Below are 26,014 nucleotides of genomic sequence, written 5' to 3'. Positions count from 1 at the left end.
GCTTACACGACATTTATTTCTCCCACAGTTATGGAGGTTGGGAGGTCTGAGATGAAGGATCTGACAGATTTGATTCCTGCTTAAAGTCTGCTTCCTGGTTTGCAGACAGTTTCCTTCACATTGTATTACAGGGTATTAGTGTTCACATGGTGGAGAGAGAGAAAACATTTTTTTCTTCATTGCCTTATATATAGGGGCTCTAATCCCATCCCCTTATAGGGGCTCCACCCTCATGACCCTCAAGACCTCATCTAGCTCTATCTCCTAAAGTCTCCACATCCAAATACTGGCACACTGAGGATTAGGGCTTCAATTTTTGAATTTGGGGGAAATGCAGATATTCAGTCTATATGATTCTTGGTGATTTTAAGTAAAAATTAAAATGAAATCAATAGTACATGTAAAACATAAAGCGAGGTGCTTAGCACTTAGTAAGCATTCCAGTATTACCCAGAGTGTGAATTATAACAGGGAATGGGCAAATATAAAGAGTCTAATTAACTATGTGTATTCTAGAAGGACATATGTATCTTAAGGAAATTTATTAAGACTATGCAATAAAGTGCACACTAATGATTTTTTATTTGATAGTATGAATATGCTTTTCAAAAATATTGCTAATTATTTTTATTCTTACTCATATCATTTCTGTGTCTCATGCACAAATTTTTTGCAATATATTTTTCTTTAGGATATATACCTTAGCCAGCTATTGGGTTTTTTGAAAGATTTTATTTGGTTATTTTAGAGAGAGAGCATACATGGTAGATTGGGGGTAGTTGCAGAGGGAGAAGCAGACTCTCTGTGAGCAGACAGTCTGACATGGGACTTGATGCCAGGACCCAGGGATCATGACTTGAGCTAAAGGCACCCCAGTTAACTACCAGTTTTTAATAGAAATTTTAATAGACAAATATTTTAAGACACAATGTCAATTCTGTTTGTCATTACTTTTAGAGGAAAGATATTTCATAGCAGCCTTCATAACCTCCTTCAATTCAGAACACTCTTTTACATGTAAGTAGCTGTGTATATTGAAGTATTCCAACATTTTATAATGCAGAGAGACTTTCATTTTTGGACAAGTTACAGATTCTCCCTATCATTTAGTTTGGATATTGGACTAAAGGCTTTCTAATTTTCACACTACTTCAGTATATCTACTTTTATATGTAAGAAATATATAGTCTTTGTTGTCAAGAAACTCACACTTTGCTTGAAGAAATTAACTTTGAAGAGTTTAAATAACATTAGGGCTTTAAAAAATAAACTAACAATCATGATGCAGTATGATCAGGGCCATGGTGGCTTCAGATTTTCCATATAAGAGAAGCTTAGGTTGGGAAAGGGTGGTTGTGGGGAGTTAGGACACTTGTTTTAAGCTGGATTTCCCCAGTCATTTTGATGATTTTACTTAGAGTATATATTTTTGAAATATTTCACAATGCTGAGAGAATTTATTAAAACTTACTGACTGCCCCTCCATCAACAAGCCACGATTTAAATTTAGCATTAACAAGGAAATGTGCCATCATGAAAATAATCTTGATCAGAAAAGGCTTTAGGGATGACTTCAGAGGATATAAACATGACTTGAGTATTGCAGGATAATAGAAGAATCACAAGAAAGACCGTGGTGACTTTATACACAGAATAATATTTGGCACATAGAATGCCATCCCTAACACATCGATTGGATTGATGGGAGAGGAAAAAATAAAAGGAGGGTTGCTCCATGCAGAGATACCATGGTGTAGAAAGTCGAGATATTTGAGAGAATCTGCCACATATGGGCATCCTATCTTCAGTTTTTACTTTATTGCTCTGTGTGTAAGGATTTGGAGAGGAATAGAAAGCCAAAATGTGCCTTGTATTTGTTATAAAGTTTATATTTTTTATGTATCGTATTACATAATTTTTTTATTTTATTTATTATTATTATTATTTTTATTTGACAGATTACAAGCAGGCAGAGAGGCAGGCAGAAAGAGAGGTGGAAACAGGCTCCCCACTGAGCAGAGAGCCCGATGCGGGGCTCAATCCCAGGACCCCGGGATCATGACCTGAGCCGAAGGCAGAGGCTTTAACCCACTGAACCACCCAGGTGCCCCATAAAGTTTTTATTTTTAAAGTGATGAGGAAAACCCGAGGGATTCTAAGGAGGTGGGTTATATCGCCATTTTACACTTACAATGTGTGACTCTAGCTGTAGTGAGGAATAAATTGGGGATACTGAAACCTGAAGCAGAAATTCTGTCAAAGGGTATTACAATGCTTTGGGAGGTGAATGAAAGGCAAAAAACAAGTGATACAGTGGAAATGGGAGCATGGTCCATACAATTTTTAGGGCTAGCTCAATATGAAAACACAAGGTGTATATGTATGTATGTATATGTATATATTACAGAAATGTGTATGATACCTTTTAGTATTTCTTACTAATGGGTTGTTGGGCAAATTCTGTGGCCATTTACTATAATAGAATATTAAGAGAGAGGTACAGGTTTGGTGAGAAAATACATTTAATTTTGAGCTTAATAGAAGTATCTATAGAAAACTCAAGTGGAGAACAATTATGTTAAAAATAAAGTTCTCAAATTCAGAAATGTGTCCTATTTGAAGACCAAAAAATTGGGCATCACCAATATATAGATGAGAAGGTATGGGGTTGAGACAATATATAAAATGATAGGAAAAGAGACTCAGGGTAGAAATATAAGGAATGACAATATCTAATATAGAAGTATCACAAAGAATGCGTGTAAGAGTCACTTAGGGTTATAGTTTGAAATTCAAAGTGAAAATTTGGTATTTTAAGCTGCATTTTGTCAAGGAGGAAAAGTTATGTAATGGCAGATAGGAAGAACATGACAGCTGAGTGACGTGATATAATAAAGATGGGTCATTAAATATTTCAATTTCCTCTTCGTGTAAATCTCATTAACTAAAATGTTTTTGCTATATGTTTAAAAGATATACTAACAGTAAGCAATCTTTCAAAACTGTAATTTAATAAGAGATAGGGCTAATATTTTGTCCTTAAAATGATGTATATGTCTGAGTTATGTTTTCAGGTGTTTTTTTTTTCCTTTACATAATGTCATAGCCAAGAGTTTCCAGTTAAGAATCATTTCTTTTTTTTTTTTTAATATTTATTTATTTATTTATTTGAGAGAGATAAAGTGAGACAGAGCATGAGCGAGGAGAAGGTCAGAGAGAGAAGCAGATTCCCCGAAAAATAACTGAGACTAAACGTATACTCAGCAAAATCTCGTCTAGCAAAATTAGCCTTCTTGATGCAAATTATTTATTTTGAATTGTAACAAATTTAATACTGAACATAGTTTGCAGATTCTTTTTTTATATAATTTTTTAAAAGATTTTATTTATTTATTTGACAGAGAGAAATCACAAGTAGATGGAGAGGCAGGCGGAGAGAGAGAGAGAGAGGGAAGCAGGCTCCCTGCCGAGCAGAGAGCCCGATGCAGGACTCAATCCCATGACCCTGAGATCATGACCTGAGCCGAAGGCAGCGGCTTAACCCACTGAGCCACCCAGGCGCCCCTGCAGACTCTTTACAAGATTAATCAAGTAAATTTTTTTTGAAGCATACAAAAATTTATTTAACTGAAACAAAAATGTTTCAAATGTTTCAAATGTTTTCAAAATGTTTTGGTTTATCATATATTAGAGATATATGTTAATTACTTATTGAGTACTTAATATGTGCCAGACATCATTTTATGTCTTTAACTTTATATTCCTTTATTTTAAGTACTTTAACTATATGAAGTAATGTTAATCCACCTTTATTTGGGAGGAAACTAGAATTTGGACAGAATAAATAGCCTGAGGTCACACAGTTATAAACCAGGATAGCCAAGAAGAAAGATCTTATTAACTATTTTATACACACACACACACACACACACACACACACACACGTGAATATAAATATATCCAATTCCCAGATCAAAATATGTGGTATTTTTAACAACCTGAAGGCTTCCCCATTCTTCCTCCCAGTGAATATCTAATGCTTCCAGAGATGGTCATAATTTGAACCTCTATTACTATAGATAGGTTTTACCTAAACTTGAAATGCTTATGAATGGAATTATAGAATATGTACTTGTTTTGTTCTGGTTTCATTCACTCTTTATCATGTCTGTGAGATTCATTTATGATATTTTAGATGTAGTTCATTCTTTTTGTTGTTGTATATTATTACACTGTGCAAATATTAGAGTTTATCTACCCTAGTAGTAAGAAAAAAAAACATTTTTCAAGTTTGGGGCAATTTTATTTTACTATTTTATTTTATTTTATTTTATTTTATTTTATTGTTTTAGAGAGAGAGAGTGAAAGTGTGTGAGTGAGGTAGGGAGGGGTGGAGGGAGAGAAAGAGAGAATCTTAAGTAGGCTCCACACTCAGGGCAGAGCCCTGTGCCAGGCTTGCTCTCACAACCCTGACATCTTGACTTGAGCCAAAATCAAGAGTTGGATGCTTTGCTGACTGAGCCATCCAGGTACCCTGGGATATTTTTAAATAAAGTTGCTGTAAGCACTTTAGAGTTGGTTTTGGCTAATAAAATCAATCCTTGAACTATTGAATGCAACAAATAATAAATTTTTTTTAGAATTAACATAGGATTCTATACTAATTAGAATTATTTAAAAAGTTTTCTTCCGAGGGAGGAGTCAAGATGGCAGAGAAGTAGCAGGCTGAGACTACTTTAGCTAGCCGGAGATCAGCTAGATAGCTTATCTAAAGATTGCAAACACCTGAAAATCCATCGGCAGATCAAAGAGAAGAAGAACAGCAATTCTGGAAACAGAAAAGCAACCATTTTCTGAAATGTAGGACCGGCGGAGAAGTGAATCCAAAGCGACAGGAAGATAGACCCCGGGGGGAGGGGCCGGCTCCCAGCAAGCGGCAGAGCAACGGCGCACAAAACCAGGACTTTTAAAAGCTGAGGGACATGGCTCCAGAGGCTAAACCGGGGCGAAACCCACGCGGGGTCAGCGACACCTCAGGTCCCGCAGGATCACAGAAGGATCGGGGGTGTCTGAGTGTCGCAGAGCTTGCAGGTATTGGAACGGGAAAGCTGGCTACAGAGACAGAGCCGACAGTAAGCTTGCAGCTCGGTGTTACCTTGAACCGGTCGCAGGCTCGGGGGGGCTTGGAGCCTGGCCAGAGGTCAGGCAGATGGGAGTAACTCGGCGTTGTTCTCTGAGAGCGCACTGAGGAGTGGGGCCCTGGGCTCCAGGCTCCTCTGGGCCGGAGACCAGGAGGCCGCCATTTGTATTCCCGTCTTCTGGAACACTACGGAAAGCGCTCAGGGAACAAAAGCTCCTGAAAACAAACCCGAGCGGATTACCCATCCCGGCCCCTGGTAACGGGGGTGCAATTCCGCCTGGGGCAAAGACACATGAGAATCACTACACCAGGCCCCTACCCCAGAAGATCAACAAGAAATCCAGCCAAGACCAAGTTCACCTACCAAGGAGTGCGGTTTCAATACCAAGGAGAGCAGCAGAATTCCAGAGGAGGAGAAAGCCAAGCAAGGAACTCATGGCTTTTTCCCTGTGATTTATTTTAGTCTTGCAGTTAATTTAATTTTTTTCTTTTTCATTTTTTGTTTTTTTTCTTCTCGCCTTCGGGTAAATTTTTTTTTAAACTGTTACCTTTTTCTTTATTAATGATTTTTTACTAGTTTATCTAATTTATATATTTTTTCTTTTTTACATTTTTCTTAGGTGTTTTCTTTTTTTAATTCTTTTCTTTTTTTTTTCTTTTTTCTTTTTTTTTCTTTCTTCCTTTTAGAACCTCTTTTTATCCCCTTTCTCCCCACTCACGATTTTGGATCTCTTCTAATTTGGTTAAAGCATATTTTCCTGGGGTTGTTGCCACCCTTTTAGTATTTTACTTTCCCCTTCATTTACTCTTATCTGGACAAAATGACAAGACGGAAAAATTCAACACAAAAAAAAAGAACAAGAGGCAGTACCAAAGGCTAGGGACCTAATCAATACAGACATCGGTAATGTCAGATCTAGAGTTCAGAATGACAATTCTCAAGGTTCTAGCCAGGCTTGAAAAAGGCATGGAAGATATTAGAGAAACCCTCTCGAGAGATATAAAAGCCCTTTCTGGAGAAATAAAAGAACTAAAATCTAAACAAGTTGAAATCAAAAAAGCTATTAATGAGGTGCAATCAAAAATGGAGGCTCTCACTGCTAGGATAAATGAGGCAGAAGAAAGAATTAGTGATATAGAACACCAAATGACAGAGAATAAAGAAGCTGAGCAAAAGTGGGACAAAAAGCTACTGGACCACAAGGGGAGAATTTGAGAGATAAGTGACACCATAAGACGAAACAACATTAGAATAATTGGGATTCCAGAAGAAGAAGAAAGAGAGAGGGGAGCAGAAGGTATACTGGAGAGAATTATTGTGGAGAATTTCCCCAATATGGCAAAGGGAACGAGCATCAAAATTCAGGAGGTTCAGAGGACGCCCCTCAAAATCAATAAGAATAGGCCCACACCCCGTCACCTAATAGTAAAATTGACAAGTCTCAGTGACAAAGAGAAAATCCTGAAAGCAGCCCGGGAAAAGAAGTCTGTAACATACAATGGTAAAAATATTAGATTGGCAGCTGACTTATCCACAGAGACCTGGCAGGCCAGAAAGAGCTGTCATGATATTTTCAGAGCACTAAACGAGAAAAACATGCAGCTAAGAATACTATATCCAGCTAGGCTATCATTGAAAATAGAAGGAGAGATTAAAAGCTTCAAGGACAAACAAAAACTGAAAGAATTTGCAAACACCAAACCAGCTCTACAGGAAATATTGAAAGGGGTCCTCTAAGCAAAGAGAGAGCCTACAAGTGGTAGATCAGAAAGGAACAGAGACCATATACAGTAACAGTCACCTTACAGGCAATACAATGGCACTAGATTCATATCTCTCAATAGTTACCCTGAATGTTAATGGGCTAAATAGCCCTGTCAAAAGACACAGGGTATCAAGAATGGATAAAAAAACAAAACCCATCTATATGTTGCCTCCAAGAAACTCATTTTAAGCCCGAAGACACCTCCAGATTTAAAGTGAGGGGGTGGAAAAGAATTTACCATGCTAATGGACATCAGAAGAAAGCAGGAGTGGCAATCCTTATATCAGATCAATTAGATTTTAAGTCAAAGACTATCATAAGAGATGAGGAAGGACACTATATCATACTCAAAGGGTCTGTCCAACAAGAAGATTTAACAATTTTAAATATCTATGCCCCCAACGTGGGAGCAGCCAACTATATAAACCAATTAATGACAAAATCAAAGAAACACATCAACAATAGTACAATAATAGTAGGGGACTTTAACACTCCCCTCACTGAAATGGACAGGTCATCCAAGCAAAAGATCAGCAAGGAAATAAAGGCCTTAAATGACACACTGGACCAGATGGACATCACAGATATATTCAGAACATTTCATCCCAAAGCAACAGAATACACATTCTTCTCTAGTGCACATGGAACATTCTCCAGAATAGATCACATCCTCGGTCCTAAATCAGGACTCAACCGGTTTCAAAAGATTGGCATCATTCCCTGCATATTTTCAGACCACAATGCTCTAAAGCTAAAACTCAACCACAAAAGGAAGTTTGGAAAGAACCCAAATACATGGAGACTAAACAGCATCCTTCTAAAGAATGAATGGGTCAACCGGGAAATTAAAGAAGAATTGAAAAAAATCATGGAAACAAATGATAATGAAAATACAACGGTTCAAAATCTGTGGGACACAACAAAGGCAGTCCTGAGAGGAAAATATATAGTGGTACAAGCCTTTCTCAAGAAACAAGAAAGGTCTCAGGTACACAACCTAACCCCACACGTAAAGGAGCTGGAGAAAGAACAAGAAAGAAACCCTAAGCCCAGCAGGAGAAGAGAAATCATAAAGATTAGAGCAGAAATCAATGAATTAGAAACCAAAAAAAACAATAGAACAAATCAACGAAACTAGGAGCTGGTTCTTTGAAAGAATTAATAAAATTGATAAACCCCTGGCCCGACTTATCAAAAAGAAAAGAGAAAGGACCCAAATAAATAAAATCATGAATGAAAGAGGAGAGATCACAACTAACACCAAAGGAATACAAACTATTATAAGAACATACTATGAGCAACTCTACGCCAATAAATTTGACAATCTGGAAGAAATGGATGCATTCTTAGAAACATATAAACTACCACAACTGAACCAGGAAGAAATAGAAAGCCTGAACAGACCCATAACCAGTAAGGAGATTGAAACAGTCATTAAAAATCTCCAAACAAACAAAAGCCCATGGCCGGACGGCTTCCCAGGGGAATTCTACCAAACATTTAAAGAAGAACTAATTCCTATTCTCCTGAAACTGTTCCAAAAAATAGAAATGGAAGGAAAACTTCCAAACTCATTTTATAAGGCCAGCATCACCTTGATCCCGAAACCAGACAAGGATCCCACCAAAAAAGAGAGCTATAGACCAATATCAGAGATGTACACAGATGCGAAAATACTCAACAAAATACTAGCCAATAGGATTCAACAGTACATTAAAAGGATTATTCACCACGACCAAGTGGGATTTATTCCAGGGCTGCAAGGTTGTTTCAAGATCCGCAAATCAGTCAATGTAATACAACACATCAATAAAAGAAAGAACAAGAACCATATGATACTCTCAATAGATGCTGAAAAAGCATTTGACAAAGTACAGCATCCCTTCCTGATCAAAACTCTTCAAAGTGTAGGGATAGAGGGCACATACCTCAATATCATCAAAGCCATCTATGAAAAACCCACCGCAAATATCATTCTCAATGGAGAAAAACTGAAAGCTTTTCCGCTAAGGTCAGGAACACGGCAGGGATGTCCATTATCACCACTGCTATTCAACATAGTACTAGAGGTCCTAGCCTCAGCAATCAGACAACAAAAGGAAATTAAAGGCATCCAAATCGGCAAAGAAGAAGTCAAATTATCACTCTTCGCAGATGATATGATACTATATGTGGAAAACCCAAAAGACTCCACTCCAAAACTGCTAGAACTTATACAGGAATTCAGTAAAGTGTCAGGATATAAAATCAATGCACAGAAATCAGTTGCATTTCTCTACACCAACAGCAAGACAGAAGAAAGAGATATTAAGGAGTCAATCCCATTTACAATTGCATCCAAAACCATAAGATACCTAGGAATAAACCTAACCAAAGAGACACAGAATCTATACTCAGAAAACTATAAAGTACTCATGAAAGAAATTGAGGAAGACACAAAGAAATGGAAAAATGTTCCATGCTCCTGGATTGGAAGAATAAATATTGTGAAAATGTCTCTGCTACCTAAAGCAATCTACACATTTAATGCAATTCCTATCAAAGTACCATCCATCTTTTTCAAAGAAATGGAACAAATAATTCTAAAATTTATATGGAACCAGAAACGACCTCGAATAGCCAAAGGGATATTGAAAAGAAAGCCAATGTTGGTGGCATCACAATTCCGGACTTCAAGCTCTATTACAAAGCTGTCATTATCAAGACAGCATGGTACTGGCACAAAAACAGACACATAGATCAATGGAACAGAATAGAGAGCCCAGAAATCGACCCTCAACTCTACAGTCAACTAATCTTCGACAAAGCAGGAAAGAATGTCCAATGGAAAAAAGACAGCCTCTTCAATAAGTGGTGCTGGGAAAATTGGACAGCCACATGCAGAAAAATGAAATTGGACCATTTCCTTACACCACACACAAAAATAGACTCAAAATGGATGAAGGACCTCAATGTGCGAAAGGAATCCATCAAAATCCTTGAGGACAACACAGACAGCAACCTCTTCCGCAGCAACATCTTCCTAGGAACAACGCCAAAGGCAAGGGAAGCAAGGGCAAAAATGAACTATTGGGATTTCATCAAGATCAAAATCTTTTGCACAGCAAAGGAAACAGTTAACAAAATCAAAAGACAACTGACAGAATGGGAGAAGATATTTGCAAATGACATATCAGATAAAGGACTAGTGTCCAGAATCTATAAAGAACTTAGCAAACTCAACACCCAAAGAACAAAAAATCCAATCAAGAAATGGGCAGAGGACAAGAACAGACATTTCTGCAAAGAAGACATCCAGATGGCCAACAGACACATGAAAAAGTGCTCCATATCACTCGGCATCAGGGAAATACAAATCAAAACCACAATGAGATATCACCTCACACCAGTCAGAATGGCTAAAATCAACAAGTCAGGAAATGACAGATGCTGGCGAGGATGCGGAAAAAGGGAAACCCTCCTCCACTGTTGGTGGGAATGCAAGCTGGTGCAGCCACTCTGGAAAACAGCATGGAGGTTCCTCAAAATGTTGAAAATAGAACTGCCCTATGACCCAGCAATTGCACTATTGTGTATTTACCCTAGAGATACAAACGTAGTGATCCAAAGGGGCACATGCACCCGAATGTTTTTAGCAGCAATGTTCACAATAGCCAAACTATGGAAAGAACCTAGATGTCCATCAACAGATGAATGGATCAAGAAGATGTGGTATATATACATAATGGAATACTATGCAGCCACCAAAAGAAATGAAATTTTGCCATTTGTGACAACATGGATGGAACTAGAGCGTATTATCCTTAGCGAAATAAGTCAAGCAGAGAAAGAGAACTATCATATGATCTCCCTGATATGAGGAAGTGGTGATGCAACATGGGGGCTTAAGTGGGTAGGAGAAGAATCAATGAAACAAGATGGGATTGGGAGGGAGACAAACCATAAGTGACTCTTAATCTCACAAAACAAACTGAGGGTTGCTGGGGGGAGGGGGTTTGGGAGAAGGGGGTCGGATATGGACATTGGGGAGGGTATGTGGTTTGGTGAGTGCTGTGAAGTGTGTAAACCTGGTGATTCACAGACCCGTACCCCTGGGGATAAAAATATATGTTTATAAAAAATAAAAAATTGAAAAGTTTTCTTCCATTCCTGAATTTATACCACATCTTTATCCTTTCATAGACAATGAGCATTTGGGCTTTCCTTAACTTGGCTATCATAGATAATACTGCTATAAACATTATCATGCATGTACTTCTTCAAATTGGTATTTTTGTATTTGTATTTTAGGGTTAAATACTTAGTAGTAAGATTGCTGAGTCTAAGTGTAGTTCTATTTTTAACACTTTTTCAAGAATAGCTGTACCAGTTTGCACTTCCGCCAATGGTGTAAGAGGGTTCCCCTTTCTCTACAACCTCACCTCACCAACACCTGTTGTTTCTTGTGTTGTTAATTTTAACCATTTGACAGGTGTGAGGTGATATCTCATTGTAATTTTGATTTGTATTTCCTGGATGATCATTGTTGAACATCTCATGTGTCTGTTGGCCATCTTGATTTCTTCTTTGGGGAAATGTCTATTCTTGCCTTCTGCCCATTTTTTAATTGGATTACTTGTTTGGGGATGTTGAATTTTATAAATTCTTTACATATTTTAGATACTAACCCTTTATCGGATATGTCATTTGTAAATAATTTCTTCCATTCCAAAGGTTGCCTTTTAGTTTTGTTGATTATTTTCTTTGCTGTGCAGAAGATCTGTATTTTGTTGAAGTCCCAGTCATTTGTTTTGGTCTTTGATTTCCTTGCTGCAGGAAACCTATCTAGTAAGAAGTTGGTATGGCCTATGTCAAAGAAGTTACTGCTTATCTTCTTTTCTAGGATTTTAATGATTTCCCATCTCACATTTTGGTTTTTGATCTATTTTTAATTATTTTTCTGTATGGTAAAAGAAAGTGGTACAGTTTCATTCTTTTGATACCTGCAAACTCTTTTGGTCCTCCCCACTACTGCTGTTTTAAACAGTCTCACATGTCTGTATTTACTGGCATTTTATTTGCATTTGGGAAGGTTTCAGTTTCCCCCTTTGAATTACCATATTTAGGTTGTTCATGTATATATGTGTGTGTATGTGTATTCTGACGACCACACCAAATTTTGAACTTCTTAAAAGTAGGGAAGAAATAAGCATGGGACTTTAGATTCAATCAGTCATTTCAGCAGAAACCAGGAATAGATAGAAAGCTATCCAGGAAGATCTGTGGAGAGCCTTTGTGTCTAGTGGTGTGGATTCCCTTAACATTCACCAAAAAAGCCAGTAAGATTTTTAAAATGTTATACCGGCAGGAACACTATTCTCTTGGTCTAAATGGAAGAGTGATGAAATGAAATGAAGAAAAATTGTTATTCTGTGGATTCTGGGAATCCACAACAGGTATCAGGCTTCCCAGAGAGTGAGAGCACTGCTGTAGAAGTGACAATAGGATAAAGCCACCTCATCGGTATCATAGTTTTTTTTTTTTTTCCAGAATTCTCTCAGTTATTCATCTATTTGTCCTGCTATGGCCATCTAGCAGTCCCAGGTGTGCTATACAAAGCAAATGATAATTGCACATGCTATTGAATACATAAATACAAATGATATATAACTCCTCACATCAACTTGTGAAATATAAATTTAAACAAATAAGCTATTACACAGAGTCTTTTCTGGGAGAGAAGGTATTCACACTTTGGAAAGTTACATGGAATTTCTGTTAAGTAATCAGAAAAGATCATTCCTAAGGGAGAAGTAACAAAATGCTCAAAAGGTGAGAGATGTGGGCACCTGAGTGGCTCAGTCAGTTAAGCGTCTGCCTTCTGCTCAGGTCATGATCTCAGGACCCTGGGATCAATCCCTACTTCAGGCTCTCTGCTCATCAGGGAGGCTGCTTCTCCCTCTCACTCTCCCTCTGTGGGTTCTTTTACTCTCTCTCAAATAAATAAATGAAATCTTAAAAAAACAAAAGTCAAGAGATGTAAAATAAGAAGTATGTGTGGAGAAGGATGTTATTTTGCATCAACACGTTTTGAGGCAGAGAATGGTAGGAGATGCAGTCTGTGATAGAGGTAGGAGTTGTGAAAAGCTATCTATTCAAGCAAAATAACCACCATAAAGACATCTTTGGCAGCTATATGTAAACATTTTGGGGTAGCATGCATTTTTAACAAATTTAACAAACTCAAAAAGCACATACTGCAAAATATACGTGTGTGTGATATATAAATCTAGGAGGACACTTGATAATTTATGAATTCTGTTTATAGTATTGTTGTGCAGTGAATGTTTGTGTCTCCCAAAATTCACGTGTTGAAATTCTAACTTCTAATGTGATGGTATGAGTAGGTTGGGCCTTGGTGAAGCCCTTATAAACGGGATTATTGCCATTATAAAAGGTCCCAGAGCACTTTTTCTCTTTCTCTTTTTTCTTTCCCACTATGTGAAGTCACAGTAAAAGAATGAACCTTCTTATGAACCAGAAAGTGGGTCCCACCAAATACTAACTCCTCTAACATGTTTGATCTTGCACTTCTCAAAAAACAAAACTGCGATAAATGTTTTTGTTTAAGCCAACCAGTCTATGATATTCTGTTATAACAACCTAAATGAACTAAGACAGAATTGTTACCGAGAAATGGGAGCTGCTTCTGTGACAAATATCTACAATTGCGGAAACAACTTTGGAAGTGGGTAAAGATTAGAAGGATCAAGTAGCTCTTATAGCCAATAGGTCTTGAATCCACACAGGACTATAACAAACAAAGAAGCAGTTTTTAAGCTGGTGGATGTATATTCCCAAGCACTGAGCTCAGAGAAGAGGAAGGAGACAAAAACGCACATCTCCTAGTTTCTTCCTTCCTTCCTTTCTCCTTCCTTCCTTTTTCTGTTCTTTTTCCTTCCTCCTCCTCCTTCTTCTCTCCTTCTTCTTCTTTCTTCTCCTCCTCCTCCCTCTCCTCCCTCTCTTCCTCCTTTCTCCTCCTTCTGCTTCTTCCTCCTCTTCTTCTTCCTTTCCTATAGTGTCCTGGCCTAGTTTTGGTTTCTCTTTCTGGAAGAAACATGATGCATACTTTTCATCTATGCCTGAGGTTTTGGCTTCTAATCAGGTTACATGTGAGAGCTTACTGGAATCCTCTTAGGAACATGGAAGAGCTGATGGCCTTATCCAAACCAAGTCTCCAGCTCCTCTCTAGAAGAAGCTTTTTAAAAAACATTTAGCACACCAACTGTTAGGGCTGCCAAACAAGAACCTGGTTCCTGAATCACCTAGCTCTGGGAGCTAATGAAGGTTGACATTTATGTCTCCTAGGACTATACATATTAAAGAGACAGCTCTGTATGAGTACACAAGCATTTCCAGTGACTATCCTTATATTCAGATTTCCTGTTTCTTTATGATTCAGTCTTGGTATATTGCATGTGTCTAAAAATTTTTCCCGTTCTAAGTTGCCCATCTTGCTAGTGTATAATTGCTAGTGTAGTCTCACGATGTTTTGTGTTTCTGTGGTATCAACTGTAGCATTGCCTGTCTCATTTCTGATTTTATTTATATCTTCTCCTTTTTCTTAGTCTACTAAAGACTTCTCAATATTACCTTTTAATAATTCCAACTCATTCTTTGCTGTCTTTTTCTATCTATAGGTCTGTTAAAATTTTCTTTATACATTTAGGTGGATGCATAAATATTTACAAATATTATACTCTCCTGGATTGAGGAAAAGTTTCTCTGTAGGCTAAGTAGTCTTGTTCATTTATGACTAGGGAGCAAAGTGGACATGAGTCTGAAGCACTATTCCTGAGATCAAATTTTAGCACTTATGCTTACTAGATATGTGATTAAATGATCATACATTTGGTTTCTTTCTTTTTTTTTGTAAAATGGAAATGAAATAAAATAATAATACATACTCCCTACTAAGGTTTTTATGCTTAAAGTAAGATAACTCAGTTTAAATACTTAGGGCAATGCCTACCATACTCTATGTATTTAATAAATAATGGTTATTATTATTTTTAAATAAAACAAATGATTTCTCATATCCCCAGGTTATTCTTCAACAACAAAATATGCTTTCTTTACACTGAACAGGAAAAAATTTTTCTAAATAAATGGATCTGGAGAGAAGTTGAATGGAGTGTTTGTTTGAAACAGTGTTTCTTTGTGTGATTCCATATCTGTAGAAACATATGGATGGTAACTTTGCTCTCACTCATCTTTCAGCAAGCAAGAAAAAAAGAAAATACACATCATGGATTTTTAGATTTTTTTCCAAAGTCTTTTAAAGTAATTTTTGTCATCAATTTTTATCTAATATTTTATCTTCCGTCTGGTTCAATTCTCAGTTTTTTAAGAGCACAAGGTTTTACATAGGAAATTGGATAACCACTTCCTTTTTACTTTGATATGGATACATTTCCTGAATCCTTAATTTTGGCATTAGTATAAGAAGTATGAAAACTCTTTCAGGATTAATAATGTAAAACAAATTCTGTCAGAGAACGTTTGTATTAAATAGCGTAAAAGGGAAAACTGCATTCCCCTAGCACATTGTAAGATGTCTCCTTTCATCCTATTTTTAACAAAAGAGTCATTTAATTAATTCTATATTTGTTAGCATTCAAGGCATGAATATATGAAAAGGGCAAGGTTGCCATGATAGTTCAATACTTTTTAAAAAATATATCAACTGTTTCTTGAAACAGTTTTAGATTTACAGAAAAAAATTGCAAATACATTGCAAAGAGTTCCCATATACTCCCATGCCCATTTTTCCCCCTATAAATAACATCTTATATGGTGCATTTTCACAATTAATGAACCAATATTGACACATATTAGCTGAAGCTTATATTTTATATGAATTTAAAAATTTCTATCTAATGTCTATTTTTAGTTCCAAGATTCCACCCAAGATACCATATTATAATAAGCCACCATGCTTTCTTAGGCTTTTTTGTCTGTGGCATTGTTTTTGATGACAAAAATTCTCTTGTGGAGTTCTGGCAGGTGTTTTGTAGAGTATCCCTGAATTGAAGTTTATCTGATTTTTTTTCATAATTAGACTGAAACTATACATTTTTGTAAGGAAAGATATAATATTTCTCATGACATCATATCAAGGGTATCGACTTTTTTTTTTTTTTTGGCTTAAACAACAGAAATTTATTTTCTCTTATGCTACATTAGTCACCATTCAGTAAATCATTAGTTTTTGATGTAATGGTTCCATGATTCATTGTTTGCATATAATATCCAGTGCTCCATGCAATCCATGCCCTTCTTAATATCCATCACTGGGCTAAACCATCTCCCCAGTCCTCTCCCCTCTAAAACCCTGTTTGTTTCCCAGAATCCATAGTCTCTCATGGTTCATCTCCCCCTCTCATTTCTCCTCCTTCATTTTTCCCTTCCTTCTCCTAATGCCCTGGAGGGTATTCATTATGTTCCACAAATAAGTGAAACCATATGATAATTGACTTAATATGTTTGACTTATTTCACTTAGCATAATCTCCTCCAGTACCAGCCATGTTGATGCAAAAGTTGGGTATTCATCCTTTCTGATGGCTGAGTAATATTCCCTTGTGTATAAGGACCACATCTTCTTTATCCATTCATCTGTTGTAGAGCTTCTTGTCTCTTTCCACAGTTTGGCTATTGTGGACGTTGCTGTTATGAACATTGGGGTGCATATGGCCATTCCTTTCACTATATCTGTATCTTTGGGGTAAATACCCAGTAGTGCAATTGCTGGGTCATAGGGTAGCTCCATTTTTAATTTTTGGGGGGACCTCTACACTGTTTTCCAAAGTGGCTGTACCAACTTGCATTCCCACTAATAGTGTAAGAAGGTTCCCCTTTCTCCACAACCTCTTTAACACTTGTTTCTTGCCTTGTCAATTTTTGCCATTCTAACTGGTCTAAGGAGGTATCTCAGTGTGGTTTTGGTTTGAATTTCCCTGATGGCTAATGATAATGAACACTTTTTTGTGTGTCTGTTAGCCATTTGTAGTCTTCTTTTGAGAAGTGTCTGTTCATATCTTCTGCCCATTTTTGCCTTGATTATTGAAGACTTTTTTCCACCAGATATTTTTTCCTGCTTTGTTGAAGATTATTTGATCATTGAGTTGAGGGTCCATATCTGGGCTCTTCATTCTGTTCCATTGGTCTATGTGTCAGTTTTTGTGCCAGTACCATGCTGTCTTGGTGATCACAATTTTGTAATATAGCTTGAAATCAGGTAATGTGATTCCCCCAGCTTTGTTTTTCTTTTTCAACATTTCCTTGGCAATTCTCAGTCTTTTCTGGTTCCATACAAATTTTAGGATTGTTTGTTCCAGCACTTTGAAAAATGCCATTGTTATTTTGATTGTAGTGGTGTTGAAAGTATAGATTGCTCTGGATAGCATAGACATTTTAACAACGTATATTTTTCCAATTCATGAGCATGGACTATTTTTCCATTTTTTTGTGTCTTTGATTTTTTTCATGAGTGTTCCATAGTTACTAGACTATAGATCCTTTACCTCTTCTGTTAAGTTTATTCCAAGGCATCTTGCAGCATTTGGTGCTATTGTAAATGGAATTAATTCTCTAATTTCTCTTTCTACAATTACATTGTTAGTGTATAAGAAAGCAACTGATTTCTGTGCATTGATTTTGTATCCTGCTACATTACTGAATTGCTTAAGAGTTCTAGTAATTTGAGAGTGGAGTCTTTTGAGTTTTCCACATTAAATATCATGTCATCTGTAAGGAGAGAGTTTGACTACTTCTTTGCCAATTTGAATAGCTTTTATTTCTTTTTGCTGTCTGCTGTTGCTAGGATTTCTATTACTATGTTGAACAATAATGGTGGGAGCGAGCATCCTTATCATGTTCCTGATCTTAAGGGAAAGGTTTTCAGGCTTTGCCCTTTGAGAATGTATTTGCTGTGGGTTTTTCATAGATGGATTTTATAAAGGGGTACCTACTATAACATGATTTATCATAATTAATGTTGACCTTGATCAAATGGTTTGGTAGTATCTGTCCAGTTTCTCCACTGTAAAGTTACTCCTTCAGAGTTTGTATTCTTCTGCATATAGATTCTGTACATGTTTTATTATATTTAAACCTAATTTTTTTGGAGCTAATGGGAAGTTTTTTTTTTAAACCCTCCAAATATTTGAGAATTTCTCAACTTTTTAAAAATTTTTCTTAATTTCCTATGTAATTCTATAATGACCTAAGAATATTTTGTATGTTTTATATTCTTTTAAATTTATTAGATTGTTTATGACCCAGAACATTCCATATGAGGTTGAATGAATGTGTATTTTGCTCCTGTTGGTTGGAGTATTCTAAAAATTTCAGCTAGATGCAGTATATTGAGAGTACTGTTCAAGTCAGCTATATCCTTTCTGATATTGTGCCTATTGGATCTATCATTTACTACAAAAAGGAGTTAAACTCTCCAATTATAGTAGTAGATTGTCTGTTTCCCCTTTCATTTCTCTTAGTTCTTGTTTTCTATATTTTGACACTCTATTGTGAGATACATGCATATAAAACACTGTTCGGTCTCCTAAGAGTTTTTGTCATTAACTATTTTTATCCCTGATAAATTTCCTTTCCCTGAATTCTGCTTAGTCAATACTCTGACAATTTTATCTTTTAGTTGATGTGTTTAATATATAATTGATATAGTTGGATTAATATCTTTAATATTTGTGACTTTTGTACTCATTGCATTTGTCCTTTGTTGTCTTTCTTTTCTACTCCTATTTTTCTGACTTCTCTGGTTTTAAGTATTTTATGACTTCATTTTTGTTCTCTTTTAGCATATCACTTATACTTCTTTGACAATGTTTTTTAGGTTTTGCTTTATAATTTACACTATACATTTATAACTAACCTACCTAAACAGACCATTTTATATACAGTGCAGGTATAGTAGTTTTCTCAAATTTCTCTTCCCTGTGACTATGCCGCCATTTATCTCACATATATACGTGGTATAACTACCCAATATATTGTTATTGTTTTAACTACTAAATGGTTAATATCTAGATTACTTACAAATAAGAAAGCTAAGGTATTTTACTTTACCTTAATCCTTTCCAACACTCTTCTTTGATTTTGTATATCTGAGCTTCTGATCTGTATAGTTTTTTTTCTCCTCCCTAAACTTTTTTTTTTTTTTTTAACATTTATTACACTGCAGGTTTGCTGATGATAAATTTCCTCATGGGAAACTTTGTGTTTGAAGAGTAATTTCTCTGGATATAGAATGCTTGCTTGGTGAATTTTTCTTTCCAACAGTTTAAATATTTCACTCCACTTTATTATTGCTTTCATGGACTCCAGTTTTTAAGAAGTCCACTGCTATTCTGATCCCTGTTTCTCAAAAGGTAAGGTGTTTTTCCTGGGCTTCTTTCAAGTTTTTCTCTCATTCTTGATTTTCCATAGTTTTAATATGACAAGCCTAGGTGTCGGCTTTTGGTATTTATCTTGGATGGTGTTAGTTGGCTCTGTGTTTTTATGCTTTCACTGATTTTTGACAATTCTCAGCCATTATTACTTTAAATATTTCTCACGTCCCTTTTTCCTGTTTCTTTTTCTGGTATTCTTATCATATGTATGTTATGATTTTTGTAATTGTTCCACAGTTAATTATTTTTCATTCTTCTTTTCTCTTTTCTCTTAGGTTTTTCAGCTTGGGAAAATTCTAGTGGCACATCTTTCACCTCACTGCTTATTTCCTTGGCTACGACCAGTCTGTTGATGGGTCCATTAAAGGAATTCTTCATTTTTTAAAGTATTTTGTTGTGTTTGTTGTGTTTATTGTTACTAACATCCTAAGACTACTTTATTGGAGGTTTTTTTTTTTTTTCCCAAGATTTCATTTCTTTGACAGAGAGAGCACAGGCAGGGGTAGTGACAGGCAGAGGGAGAGGGAGAAACAGGCTTCCCATTGAGCAGGGGACCCAATATGAAACTGCATCCCTTAATTGTGGGGTTATGACTTGAGCCAAAAACAGACACTTAACCAACTGAGCCATCCGGGCATGCCTACTTTCTTAGAGTTTTTATCTCTTTGTTTACATTGCCCACCTGTTTTTGCAGGTCATCTGCTTTTCTTTTTTCTTTTTTTTTTTTTTAAAGATTTTATTTATTTACTTGACAGAGATCACAAGCAGGCAGAGAGGCAGGCAGAGAGAGAGGGAGGAAGCAGACTCCCCACTGAGCAGAGAGCCTGATGCGGGGCTCAATCCCAGGACCCTGAGATCATGACCTGAGCTGAAGGCAGCGGCCTAACCCACTGAGCCACCCAGGCTCCCCACGTCATCTGCTTTTCTAATGAAGACCTTAACATATTATTTATACTTAAATTCTCTGTTTGATCATTCCAAAATGTATGTCATCTCTGAATCTGGTTGTGATGTGTGCTTTGTATCTTTACACTATTTTTTTTTTCTGCCTTCAGCTCTAGTTGTAACTTTTTTCTTGAAAGTTGGACATGATGTATCAGATAAGAGGAAAAAAGCTAAATAAGTCTTTGGTTTAAGGTTTTGTTACTTTGCCTTAGAATTGGGCTATGTCTAATGTTTGCTTTAGCTGTAGGTATCAGAGATGTCAAATTTTTTAGCTTTATTTATTTTTATTTTTTTATTTTTTGGCCTCCCCTGTTGCCTTAGGCTTTCTTAATGACTATTAGAAAGAGTCTGCACCTTTTAGCTCTTATAGGTATAATCTACTGCTAATACACTGGAACCCTATTAATGTGGTATTATGATATGAGAGAAAGGGAGCATTCTATAACCTTTTGGTTAAATTTTAACTTTTTAGTGGATTTTTTGTCCACGGTCTGTGGTCTTCACAAGTGTTTTGCAGTTCTCCTTAAATGAGACAGGAAAGCTACAGGTGGTACAATTGGGTAAGTGCCCTACTCCGAAGTGAAATAAAGCTCTGACCAAATAGTTTTTTTTCAAAAGTAAACATTTGTTTTGAAGAATGTTCTGGGACTATTTTAAAATGCTGTCTTTGCCCTACCCCATTCTGGACTTATGAGGATGTCTCTCTTGGCTTCACCATTTGAATTTGGTAGGGTTCCTGGAAGTAAAACCCACAAAAGGGTAAAGGGCTTCATTAGGTAACATCTATTCCAAGGAGTTTTTTGCTCTAATGCTAGCCTACACTCAAAATTACTCTTAAAATGTTCCTACCAGTTTATTGCTTCATTAACTTCTGCTCCAAGTAAACAGACCCCAAGTGTGACTCTCTATATTTTCCTGTCTCTAGATATCAGATAATAATTTGTTCTGTGGCTTCAACTCTCTGATGGGTCCCATATAAGTCACTGATTTCAGTTTACCTTTTTAAAATTTTTCTTGTTGAAAATTGTATGTGACAACTTTTAGGTTCTTAAAATGTTAAAGGTAAAATCAGAAGTCAGCCATGATATTTTTAGGACTTTGGCTAATCATGATTGTATCTGTAGGGATATTTCAACTAATTAGTTAAAGCTGTCAACAGACTTAAAAGGAAACACTGTGTTTTATTTACATTGTGATTATTAATATTTCCTGGTGACAGTTACATTTCAGTTTTTATTTGAAGTTTAAATATGATTTGAATTTTTCTTCATATTTTGAAATACTTAAGGAATTTTGAAACATATTCACTTCTACCAAACCAAGACCCTAGTGGTTAAAAAGAATAATCATGGACTAATTTAACAGTTGGAAAATTAATAGAATTACTCCATTTTGATCTGATATTCAAATTAATCATTACCATAACTGTTTGAGTCTGGCTATCTATGGACTTATTTATTTTTATTTTTGTTGTGTATTTAGAACTCCATGTGAAAATTGAAATCTTTTTATTGAAAACTTCCCTTGACTTCTATACTCTTGTAGCTTAGAAGCTATTGTAAAATTTGACCACCGGTGAGCATGAATGCAAAAAATACACATAGGAATTATTTCCATATTTTCTACTGTAACAGTTAATAATATGTGTTCCACTATTTAATAAAGGTTTTTAAAATGCTCGACACATATAAAATATCCACAAAAATATATTAGTATCACATAATTTATAATATACAATACCATGTACTATTTTTTTGTCAAATAACAGAATCAAGCTCTGTGCATGTCCAAATCAGATGTAAATCTAAATTTAAAGCTCCATTATATTTAAATATTTGCTTTGTTTACCTTAAAATTATAACTAAAGTTATTTTATTTTTTATTTTTAAGATTTTATTTATTTGCCAGAGAGAGAGAGCTCAAGCAGGGAGAGTGGCAGGTAGAAGCAGACTCCCCACTGAGCAGGGATCCTGAGTGGGCTGGATTCCAGGATCCTGGGATCATGACCTGAGCCAAAGGCAAACACTTAACTGAGTGAGCTACCCAGGTGTCCATAACTAAGGTTATTTAGATATCAGCCATGTATATCTGATAAATGGTTCTGATTATTACATTCATAAAATGAAGTACAAAATATGATGTGAATGTTATTTATACAGCTACATACAAAATGTCATTCTATCTCTGCCAGGTATAAAATTGTCTACAATTTTACATGCACTCTCTACAGAACTTATATTTTCTATTTGAAAATTAAGTATAATTAAGAAAATTGATAAATATTTTTATATAATCTCTAATTATAATATTCAGGTTTTACATATATATATTTTTTCTGGATCATATGGTAGTTCTATTTTTAATTTTTTAAAAACTTTTTATAAACATATAATGTATTTTTATCCCCAGGGGTACAGGTCTGTGAATCACTAGGTTTACACACTTCACAGCGCTCACCATAGCACATACCCTCCCCAATGTCCATAACCCCACCTCCCTCTCCCAAACCCCTTCCCCCCAGCAACCCTCAGTTTGTTTTGTGAAATTGAGAGTCACTTATGGTTTGTCTCCCTCCCATTCCCATCTTGTTTCATTTATTCCTCTACTACCCCCTTCCCCCCGTGTTGCATTTCCACTTCCTCACATCAGGGAGATCATATGATAGTTGTCTTTCTCTGATTGACTTATTTCGCTAAGCATGATACCCTCTAGTTCCATCCAATACATATATTTTAAGAAAAAAATTATTATCCTTGGTAAGAGTTTGAGGGAGGAATATAAACAATCAACTAATTTTAAAATATATAAATTTGTTGTTATAAAAGAAATTTTTTCCTTTAGATGTTTTAATTTCATCATTCACCATTTCAGTTTAGATCATAGACTCTACATAAATGTTGTAACAGAGAAACATATTTCTTCAATTATATTTTCAAAAACCTCTCCATTCATCAGCTTATTTGAACACTACTATAGTTGTCAGTATTTTGATATATTCAACATATCAGCAGGAAAATACAATATTGAAATTTTCACATTGTTTTTCTGTATAATTTGATTAAAATTTGCCCTATAAGAAATAAATCACGGTATAGATTTTTAGTTTGTAGAAATGACCAATGTGCTTTATCATTTTATTTCTTTAAATACAGAATGCTTGAGAACTTTAGAATGTGACTAACAAAACCAAAAAAAAAAAAAATTCCAACTGAGAGTATGATTTTCAATATATAGAAAAGACATTTACAATATTGCATTAAATTATATAATAAACTTCATTTTTATCTGAAGTATATAAATGATTTCATGTTCTAAAACTTACATAGAGAAAGTGTGTCGCTATTAAAAACAGATCTTACATTAATAGTAGTTTTATAAGATATGGGAAAAAATATATTGGTTGACCTGAGAGTAGATTAGATTCTACCAAAATTGTACTAAGTTGGAAAATAAAATTGGCTGAAACCTAGATATAAACAATGGATGTAAAGCACAGCACTTTCTAAGTAACTCCCATGATTTATATTGGTAATTAGTTGGAGGACTAGAAAAACAAAAGTGGGGAAGAAAAATTTGGAAGATATTTAATAAAATGTTACCTCATGGTTATGTTGATAACTTCTTTTCTTGAAAGTTTATCAAGACAGTTCAAATGGATGTCATAGAGAAGAATGGGAGGAGAGATGAGGAAGATTTCCCCACTCTATGAGAAACAAATAACATTTGGTATGAAATGAGATATGTATAGTATGTAAACAATTGAATGTTTTGAGGTAACCATTATGTGATATTTTTTCTCCCAAATCCAGCATATACAAAAAGAGAATAGGAATATATGCTGTGTATAAAGGAAAATATATACCTTACCAGGCTGGCAGATACATGTGAAGGTTTTGTGAAAGAAATACTATTATGTAATTTATTTCCATAGAAATTAGTTTTATAGGGGCGCCAGGATGGCTCAGTGGATTAAGCCACTGCCTTCAGCTCAGGTCATGATCTCAGGGTCCTGGGCTCGAGCCCTGCATTGGGCTCTCTGCTCAGTGGGGAGCCTGCTTCTCTCTCTCTCTCTGCCTGCCTCTCTGCCTACTTGTTCTCTCTCTCTATTTCTCTCTCTGTCAAATAAATAAATAAATCTTAAAAAAAAAAGAAATGAGTTTTACAAAAATAACATTTAAGAGAAAGAGTAATTTCACAATTTCTGTGCTTTTGCTCAGAGCATTAGCCACATATACACATATCACAGTGGTGTGAAACAAATAATATTTTGTATACTGCACCTCAAAATCCTCTGCTCTACATTTCAGAAGATCAGATACAGATGATCTGCTTTCAAAGACTATTCCTCTTCTTACTCTATAGAAACTATCTACTACCTTTACCTAATCTTTTACCTTTCTTCCTCATTAGTACCTTTTATCTATTATTTTCAGTCTCATACCTTTATTGTTTTTTTCTTATCTACTGCCTTTATGTATGCATTTTTCATTATTTGAAAAACACAGAGATTTCCTTTTTTATTTTTAAGATTTATTTTACTTATTTGAGAAAAAGAGCATAAGTCATGGGGAAGGATCAGAGGAAAGGTTCTCAAAAAGACCTCACTGAGCAGGGAACCCCATAGGGGGGCGCAATCTCATAACCCCAAGATCTGACCTGAGCTGAAATCAAGTGTGGGAGGCTTTAATGACTGAGCAACCTAGGTGCCCCCATAGCACAACATCTTTACTGGAAAAACACAGATATTCCTTTCAACTTCTTTCCATCTTGGATAATATTCTCTAAAGAAGTATTTTCCTAAAAACAAAACAAACAAAAAAAACCCTCTCTGTCAGGTAAATAAATAAAAATCTTAAAAAAAGTATTTTCCTACATAGTCAAAATAGCATTAAATCTAACAAAATCAATTATTGTTTTTAACACCATCTAATATCTAGTGCATATTTAAATTCCCACTTGTGTTCAAATGTCCTTTAGAACAAGTTTGTCGAAACAGTCTATCAAAAGTAGTCTTTGTGGGCGCCTGGGTGGCTCAGTGGGTTGGCTCAGGTCATGATCTCAAGGTCCTGGGATCGAGGCCCGCATCGGGCTCTCTGCTCGGCAGGGAGCCTGCTTCCCTCTCTCTCTCTCTGCCTGCCTCTCCATCTACTTGTGATTTCTCTCTGTCAAATAAATAAATAAAATCTTAAAAAAAAAAAAAAGTAGTCTTTGTGAAAGGGTCTTAGAACCAAACGAAAGTTTGGTTTATCACAAATAATTCTTTTAATAGTTTTTGGACTTATTAATAGCCCTTCTTGAAACAATATTTCATGACATGTGGCAAAATAGTTTTTTTTTTTAATTTTTCCATTTCTTTTTACTTTTTCCATACAACATAAGCATGTCCTACAGCATTAAATACTCTTGGGAAACAAATACGTTCATGGCTTCCTAATAGTCCATTGTATGAGGGTGTCATAACTTCCAATTTCCCATTGTTGTATACTTAGTATTATTCTAATTTTCTTAATTTTTCATTATTGTAAATTATGTTTTTATTAATGCACATGTCTATATTTATGTTTGAATTTTGTCTATTCTGATAATGATCTTCATAAGAGTTGTGCTTTCTGTAGCTTTCAAGATAGAAGGTGATTATTTAGTCAGTGCAGGTTTATAATATATGACTATTCAGAGAAAAGTTTATACATGTATCTCTGATACCTGTGAATA

General features: G+C 35.6%; 1 protein-coding gene across 1 annotated transcript in view; it reads right to left on the bottom strand.

Moving 5' to 3' along the window:
* Nucleotides 1-26,014, bottom strand: part of ADAM29 (ADAM metallopeptidase domain 29) — a 72,018-nt gene that overhangs the window by 32,335 nt on the left and 13,669 nt on the right. The window contains 1 exon segment of the mRNA XM_045083045.1: nt 23,902-24,005. The gene's annotated coding sequence lies outside the window, so the exon portion shown is untranslated.

The sequence above is a fragment of the Mustela putorius genome, unplaced genomic scaffold, assembly GCF_011764305.1.
Source record: "Mustela putorius furo isolate JIRA1106 unplaced genomic scaffold, ASM1176430v1.1 tig00000682_pilon_pilon_pilon, whole genome shotgun sequence".
Lineage (NCBI taxonomy): Eukaryota > Metazoa > Chordata > Mammalia > Carnivora > Mustelidae > Mustela > Mustela putorius.
The sequence above is the reverse complement of the archived record's forward strand: the minus strand, read 5'-3'. Positions and strand labels throughout refer to the sequence as shown.